The sequence below is a fragment of the Hippoglossus stenolepis genome, chromosome 8 (genome assembly GCF_022539355.2).
Source record: "Hippoglossus stenolepis isolate QCI-W04-F060 chromosome 8, HSTE1.2, whole genome shotgun sequence".
Lineage (NCBI taxonomy): Eukaryota > Metazoa > Chordata > Actinopteri > Pleuronectiformes > Pleuronectidae > Hippoglossus > Hippoglossus stenolepis.
This window is the reverse complement of record NC_061490.1, coordinates 25614085-25623029: the sequence shown is the minus strand read 5'-3', so window position 1 is coordinate 25623029 and position 8945 is coordinate 25614085. Positions and strand designations below refer to the sequence as shown.

General features: G+C 40.1%; 1 long non-coding RNA gene across 1 annotated transcript; it reads right to left on the bottom strand.

The window, feature by feature from the left end:
* Nucleotides 1-240: 240 nt before the first annotated feature.
* On the bottom strand, nucleotides 241-2783 carry LOC124852287. The gene is made up of 5 exons (XR_007032900.1): nucleotides 2525-2783; nucleotides 2204-2227; nucleotides 1859-1912; nucleotides 1425-1520; nucleotides 241-1275 (listed from the first exon to the last, which is right to left on the bottom strand). It is a non-coding gene; the product is annotated as an uncharacterized LOC124852287 (long non-coding RNA).
* Between the last annotated feature and the right edge of the window lie 6162 nt (nucleotides 2784-8945).

Sequence of the window (8945 nt, the reverse complement as noted above, 5' to 3'; positions counted from 1 at the left end):
CTCGTTGATGCGGGCCATCATTTCCTTCTCACTGCCTTTGGTGAATACCTTTCCCTTTTTACCCTTATATCCGTCGAGGTAATTGAAAACATAATGGTCGTCAGAAGACTCGAGTTCAGAGAATATGCAGGCTGGCCACACCTTAATCACAGGATGTTCTACAAATAGAAGGAGAATAAAATGTTAGGGTTAGTGTTTGAACATTACAGATAAAATTTATTCTGTATTATTTATTCTTGTCTATCTGCTCTTGTAGCCTGCAGCCACGCTAGCAGCTCTATGATGCTAAACATTGGTTTGAGCCATAGACTATAATCAGTTACACCTCGGAATGACGTCACATTTCACGCATACCAACGACGTAGTAACACGTCCGCAGAACGTAATTGGACAGTACTATGTGTACGACAAATCTAATGAGAGAAGTGATTATAAACAGTAACAACTTTAGCTGTTGATACACGGAGTGGCCATCTTGGATTTCAAAGTCCAAGTCGGCATTCGAACTTGAGAGGGCGTTCCGGTTGCAACTTCCAATTCGGAGCTCCGCGGTGTAATGGAACGCGGCATTTGGTTGACGTCATATGCTAGTGTTAGCATGCTAAGATGTTCACAGAGACAATGCTAACAAGCCAATAGTTTGCAATGATATTTTCCATGTCTAAAGGATGAGATGAGACAAAACATCAAGGATTTTGATATTCATGAAACTTATTCTAAAGTTTAACTAAACAAGATGCTGCACATTCCTCATTTTAACACAGGAGACAGAGCTTCTGGGATGTAACGTGACACGTAGCCTAAAATTATTACTTTATTTATTATTACTAAACTTTAAATGTTTTCTTGTAATATTACGACTTCTCTCAGAATCTCAGATGTGTTTTTCTTCAACATGGCCCTAATAAAGGAAAAGATTATCATAAAAACAACATGTTGTTCTAACTTCTGCTGATCTACCAACAGTGTTTCTGTTTAAACTTTGAGTGGTGGTAATTATTCTCATTATAACTCAGAGCTTTATGTGAACAAGACAGAGGAACTTTCATTCAATTTTTCTCACAGGGTTTTTCAGTGTGGTGATAAATGGTTTCACATCTGAGGGAGTTGTATTGCTGCTTTCAATGAAGGACATAGTTTGTAGGTGCACGTACTTGTGCGTTCAAATATGTCGCCTTGGCCAGGAAATCTGTCGCCCACATAAACAGCATAATGCTGATATGTAACACCCGGTTTACACGTAGGTGAAAAAGCAATTATGTCTCCAAACTGCACCTTTGGTTGGGAGAAAGGGAGACAGAAGAGACGCATGTTACCAAATGAACATTTTACCAATAAACTGTAACATCAAATCAAACTGAATTGAAATAATGATTTTGCAGATGCAGTGGAAGAATAAATAAACTAAAGAAAGTGACACAAACTTCTTTTCCTCTGAGTTTCAGGCCTGCTACTGTGAATGCCACAGTAACGATCACAGCCACAGAGATCAGGTTCCTCATGTTTGCAGCAGAGAAGGACTGTAACGTGCCAAAGGGAATCATGTTAGATATTATTTGACTAAATCATAGACTGAATGGAAAGATGGATGACATGTCAGCTCCGGAAATATGAAGCCACTGTCTTGTTTCCTTTCTGGATAGTAGGAAGAAGTGGACACATGTCATCCATTTTTATTTACAGTCTATGGACTAAACTCATTAGATTTCAAAAGTAAAGTTCAGAAAGAAGAAGAAAGAGGAAGAAACAGCAAACATACGAATGTCAGTGTAATGACACAGACTCAACATATTTAGACAGTAAGCAACGACATTAAAGAAGAATACAGAAAGTAAGTAAAGACAAAATCCTGACTTACCACTGATGTATAGAGGAAGAGATGAGGAAGAGATGAGGGACGGAGTAAAAAGTCCTAAACACATTCAAGAAAGTTTAAAAACGAGCTCACTAGTGTCGGCTCCTTTAGGTCTCCGGCTTGTATGAGATTTAATATCTGGCAACATGAATAAACCCCCAGTTTTAGATTTCTGTTTCTACAACGATTGAACAGTTATATGAAAAAAGTGGGTAATTGGCTGAATGCATTCACTGACTTTATATTAAACAGTTGAAAGGTTTTTAAAGATATGTTTGCCTTATATTGATGGGACAGCATTACATTATATTTCATTAACTATCACACCGTTGTTTTCAGAGCTCTTACCTTCTTCACTGAGATGGTGGAAGCCTGTTGGGGCAGAGGAAAACATCTCCTCATATACAGCACTGAAGAACACACCAGTCAGAACAACAATACACTTTTATACATAACACGTTCAAAACTCAGTAACAATGTGCTTTACAAGTAAACATTTAAAAATGTAAGGCAAACAATATGAAACAGTTAAAAAGCAAACAATATAAAAGAATAGCAGACAGCAATAGAGCTCACATACAGAAATAAAACTGTTCTAGACAAGAACGAAGCTTCTAATGACTGAAGAAATCCTTCAGTAAAGTCAGAAAGTAGTTTCAGAGCTCTTACCTTCGTCTGTGAGACGTTGGAATCCTGTTGGGGCAGAGGAAGACTTCCCCTTTATATACAGTTCAGAAGAATAATGCTGATCAATCTCTCCTTCTACTTTTCTTATCGCTCGAGTTGTTGTTGACGATGTTAGTTCCGCCTCTTGTTTTGTGCTTTCTCTATGTGTTGGTCACCAAACGGTTGTAGTGGAAAATTCCACTGACCAGGTGTCTCACGGCTGTGATACTGTCTACCTGACAGGATGGAACCCTTATTTGGCGGTGTCTCACTGCTGTGATCTTGACAAACAGGGTGTATACCCTTATTCGGTGATGTTTTCTTCCAACTGCTACAGCAGATAGACACAGATGATGATTTCATGTCTTTTTTTCATATTATGTTTTATGAAACGCCTCTTTGTATAAGTTCTGGCTTTTGTGAACTTGCGGCCAGTTCCACTTTGAGCACCCGTGCTTGTTGTGTAACCTCTGCAGAGCTTACTATTAAAAAGACTCAAAGGCAACTCCAGTCTGAGAATTTCATTATTTCGAATCTCAAGATGAATTTCCATCACACGGTGTTGCACTATGATAATAATAATTATCATTATGTTACAATAAATGAGTCTATGATGAGTGTCTGGATCAACCTTCAGTTAATCAAACCATATTCCTATTGCACCTTTCATACAGGTCAGTGCAGTTCAAAGAGCTTCACAATTGCAGGTTTTCTGCATCTTGCACAGTTTATACATTCTGGTTTTCTCGTAGCACTGCTTTTTAAAGCAAGTTAAACTCTGAGCAGATACTGGACATTACTGGGGCTTTACTCTGCTGTCCAGTAGGAAAACACCTTGACCCGCACAAAGAGAAATAGACAAACTGAGCTGGGACCAGTTCACTAACTTCATTCTGCTCACAATAGAAGAGGACGACCCTTTAATCTGGATCCTGCAGTGGCCACAGTTACCACGAGCTTCCAGGTGCAATCCTGCAACAGCCCTGATGTCATGTTACCCGTCAGGCTGACGGCCAAATGGAAATACTACAGTCACCTTTATCACTCAATAAACTTTCACAGGTCTGTTATTAACGATAAGACATTGAAATATCTAACCCTAACCCTAATAACAGATTTTAAGACAATTTAATGAGAAGAACAAGATTTTATTTTATTTAATTACAAACAACAACCACTGACAATAAGTAGATGCAGATTCAGATACTATGTTCTTAAAGGGATAGTTGACCCAAAAAATAAAAGAGACATGTCACTTTGAAATCTATCAGACCTGAACCTTTGGCTCTACCAGGTCTAAAGCAGAAGGTGGTTGGTTTTTTCTCCGTTGACTATAATGTTAATTTTGAGAGAGAATCTCTGGAAGGAGCCTTGAAGTCATACTTTTCTAACTCGCTCCCACGGTCACATTTCTTAACTTTAACCAATAAAAACAAGTTATCTGTGCGTTCGGCAAAGTCTTGGGATTCTCACGGTGTCTTTATTTCAGAAATTGGGCTTATTGTTTTGGAACGATCGCACGTTGTTCGAGGGCTTCGCTAGAGTGTAGGTGTCTCTGTCTAATGTCATAGATCAAAGGAATCTCTGATGTCTTAGACAGTTGCTCAGTCGAAAGATTTCACCTTTTTCAAACGGGCCAGTAGACCTGGGTTACTCAGTATCTCTCTCTCTCTCTCTCTCTCTCTCTCTACTCTTTACTTCTGCACAAAAACATAATCTAAAGGAAACACAGGGACCCTCCTTCCTGTTTTATTACATTTGCTTGTTTAGTTTTTACTTCAGAGTTGTTGTTGACGATGTTAGTTCCACCTCTTGTTTTGTGCTTGGTCACCAAACGGTGTTGCACTATCATAATAATAATTATCACTATGTTACAATAAATGAGTCTATGATGAGTGTCTGGATCAACCTTCAGTTAATCAAACCATATTCCTATTGCACCTTTCATACAGGTCAGTGCAGTTCAAAGAGCTTCACAATTGCAGGTTTTCTGCATCTTGCACAGTTTATACATTCTGGTTTTCTCGTAGCACTGCTTTTTAAAGCAAGTTAAACTCTGAGCAGATACTGGACATTACTGGGGCTTTACTCTGCTGTCCAGTAGGAAAACACCTTGACCCGCACAAAGAGAAATAGACAAACTGAGCTGGGACCAGTTCACTAACTTCATTCTGCTCACAATAGAAGAGGACGACCCTTTAATCTGGATCCTGCAGTGGCCACAGTTACCACGAGCTTCCAGGTGCAATCCTGCAACAGCCCTGATGTCATGTTACCCGTCAGGCTGACGGCCAAATGGAAATACTACAGTCACCTTTATCACTCACTAAACTTTCACAAGTCCGTTATTGCTGATAAGACATTGAAATATCTAACCCTAACCCTAATAACAGATTTTAAGACAATTTAATGAGAAGAACAAGATTTTATTTTATTTAATTACAAACAACAACCACTGACAATAAGTAGATGCAAATTCAGATACTATGTTCTTAAAGGGATAGTTGACCCAAAAAATAAAAGAGACATGTCACTTTGAAATCTATCAGACCTGAACCTTGGGCTCTACCAGGTCTAAAGCAGAAGGTGGTTGGTTTTTTCTCCGTTGACTATAATGTTAATTTTGAGAGAAAATTTCTGGAAGGAGCCTTGAAGTCATACTTTTCTAACTCGCTCCCACGGTCACATTTCTTAACTTTAACCAATAAAAAACAAGTTATCTGTGCGTTCGGCAAAGTCTTGGGATTCTCACGGTGTCTTTATTTCAGAAATTGGGCTTATTGTTTTGGAACAATTGCACGTTGTTCAAGGGCTTCGCTAGAGTGTAGGTGTCTCTGTCTAATGTCATAGATCAAAGGAATCTCTGATGTCTTAGACAGTTGCAAAGTCGAAAGATTTAAACTTTTTCAAACGGGCCAGTAGACCTGGGTTACTCAGTCTCTCTCTCTCTCTCTCTCTCTCTCTCTATTCTTTACTTCTGCACAAAAACATTATCTAAAGGAAACACAGGGACCCTCCTTCCTGTTTTATTACATTTGCTTGTTTAGTTTTTACTTCAGAGTTGTTGTTGACGATGTTAGTTCCACCTCTTGTTTTGTGCTTTCTCTATGTGTTGGTCACCAAACGGTTGTAGTGGAAAATTCCACTGACCAGGTGTCTCACTGCTGTGATCTTGACAAACAGGGTGTATGCCCTTATTCGGTGATGTTTTCTTCCAACTGCTACAGCAGATAGGCACAGATGATGATTTCATGTCTTTTTTTCATATTATGTTTTATGAAACGCCTCTTTGTATAAGTTCTGGCTTGTTGTGTAACCTCTGCAGAGCTTACTATTAAAAAGACTCAAAGGCAACTCCAGTCTGAGAATTTCATTATTTCTTAACTTTAACCAATAAAAAAGTTATCTGTGCGTTCGTCAAAGTCTTGGGATTCTCACGGTGTCTTTATTTCAGAAATAGGGCTTATTGTTTTGGAACAATTGCACGTTGTTCAAGGGCTTCGCTAGAGTGTAGGTGTCTCTGTCTAATGTCATAGATCAAAGGAATCTCTGATGTCTTAGACAGTTGCAAAGTCGAAAGATTTCAACTTTTTCAAACGGGCCAGTAGACCTGGGTTACTCAGTATCTCTCTCTCTCTCTCTCTCTCTCTACTCTTTACTTCTGCACAAAAACATTATCTAAAGGAAACACAGGGACCCTCCTTCCTGTTTTATTACATTTGCTTGTTTAGTTTTTACTTCAGAGTTGTTGTTGACGATGTTAGTTCCACCTCTTGTTTTGTGCTTGGTCACCAAACGGTGTTGCACTATCATAATAATAATTATCACTATGTTACAATAAATGAGTCTATGATGAGTGTCTGGATCAACCTTCAGTTAATCAAACCATATTCCTATTGCACCTTTCATACAGGTCAGTGCAGTTCAAAGAGCTTCACAATTGCAGGTTTTCTGCATCTTGCACAGTTTATACATTCTGGTTTTCTCGTAGCACTGCTTTTTAAAGCAAGTTAAACTCTGAGCAGATACTGGACATTACTGGGGCTTTACTCTGCTGTCCAGTAGGAAAACACCTTGACCCGCACAAAGAGAAATAGACAAACTGAGCTGGGACCAGTTCACTAACTTCATTCTGCTCACAATAGAAGAGGACGACCCTTTAATCTGGATCCTGCAGTGGCCACAGTTACCACGAGCTTCCAGGTGCAATCCTGCAACAGCCCTGATGTCATGTTACCCGTCAGGCTGACGGCCAAATGGAAATACTACAGTCACCTTTATCACTCACTAAACTTTCACAGGTCTGTTATTACCGATAAGACATTGAAATATCTAACCCTAAACCTAATAACAGATTTTAAGACAATTTAATGAGAAGAACAAGATTTTATTTTATTTAATTACAAACAACAACCACTGACAATAAGTAGATGCAAATTCAGATACTATGTTCTTAAAGGGATAGTTGACCCAAAAAATAAAAGAGACATGTCACTTTGAAATCTATCAGACCTGAACCTTTGGCTCTACCAGGTCTAAAGCAGAAGGTGGTTGGTTTTTTCTCCGTTGACTATAATGTTAATTTTGAAGTCATACTTTTCTAACTCGCTCCCACGGCCACATTTCTTAACTTTAACCAATAAAAACAAGTTATCTGTGCGTTCGGCAAAGTCTTGGGATTCTCACGGTGTCTTTATTTCAGAAATTGGGCTTATTGTTTTTGAACAATCGCACGTTGTTCGAGGGCTTCACTAGAGTGTAGGTGTTTCTTCAACAGTGGGAGCTCTGTCTAATGTCATAGATCAAAGGAATCTCTGATGTCTTAGACAGTTGCAAAGTCGAAAGATTTCAACTTTTTCAAACGGGCCAGTAGACCTGGGTTACTCAGTATCTCTCTCTCTCTCTCTCTCTCTCTACTCTTTACTTCTGCACAAAAACATAATCTAAAGCAAACACAGGGACCCTCCTTCCTGTTTTATTACATTTGCTTGTTTAGTTTTTACTTCAGAGTTGTTGTTGACGATGTTAGTTCTGCCTCTTGTTTTGTGCTTTCTCTATGTGTTGGTCACCAAACGGTTGTAGTGGAAAATTCCACTGACCAGGTGTCTCACGGCTGTGATCTTGACAAACAGGGTGCATGCCCTTATTCGGTGATGTTTTCTTCCAACTGCTACAGCAGATAGACACAGATGATGATTTCATGTCTTTTTTTCATATTATGTTTTATGAAACGCCTCTTTGTATAAGTTCTGGCTTGTTGTGTAACCTCTGCAGAGCTTACTATTAAAAAGACTCAAAGGCAACTCCAGTCTGAGAATTTCATTATTTCTTAACTTTAACCAATAAAAAAGTTATCTGTGCGTTCGGCAAAGTCTTGGGATTCTCACGGTGTCTTTATTTCAGAAATAGGGCTTATTGTTTTGGAACAATCGCACGTTGTTCAAGGGCTTCGCTAGAGTGTAGGTGGCTCTTCAATGTCATAGATCAAAGGAATCTATGATGACTTAGACAGTTGCTAAGTCTCTCTCTCTCTCTCTCTCTCTCTCTCTCTCTGTCAGAGTGCATGCTGGGAGTGAGTGTGGTGAGTGTCGTGGAAAACGTGTCAGATTGCTTGATTTTTCTACCTTTTCTTTGCTCTTCCTTCTTTACTCATAGTAGAAGTGTGTTTCTGTGTGAGTAGTAGTGTGTGTAGTAGCAGTTTAGTTGGTAGCTGCCGGTGTGTCTGTGCAGCATGGCTGCTGCAGGTGGAGGCTACGTCCTCCACAAACTAACACGCCGACACGGCATCAAACTGTGTCCGGCTGTGCACTGCTCGGTCGAAGAGGTCAGTCTGGCTGTAGGTGAGGTTGTTGGCTATGGTAGCGTGAAGTCTGCCTCAAGAATGAACAGCGCTGTGGTGGTTTTTCTAGACAGTACAGACAAAGCTAACCAGCGGTGAGTGGAGTTGTGATTCAGGGCTCCTTCACACCTGTGTGGTCCCTGGCTAATCCTGTTAAAAAGGTCCTAATCTCTATTGTGCCCCCGTTCCTAAAAAACGAGCTCTTAGAGAAAGAGCTGGCGAGACACGGACAGTTAATGTCCCCGATAAAGATGATCCCCATCTACTGCAAATCTCCACATCTCAAACATGTCGTGTCTTTCAGGAGACACGTGTTCATGGTGCTAAAAAAGAATGAGGAAGAATTAAACTTGGTCTTCAGGTTTAAAATTGAGGAATTTAATTACACGGTGTATGTAACATCAGGTAAAATGAAGTGTTTTGGCTGTGGAAAAGAGGGACATCTGATCCGCTTGTGCCCAGAAAGAGCCGGTGAGAGCCGGTCGGCTGCCTCCGGAGTGGGCCCCCCGCCTGCCTCGGCCGGTGGTGGTTCCCCTTCTTCCGCACCGGGGCCCCCGCCTGCCTCGGATGGTGCTGAGGCCTCTG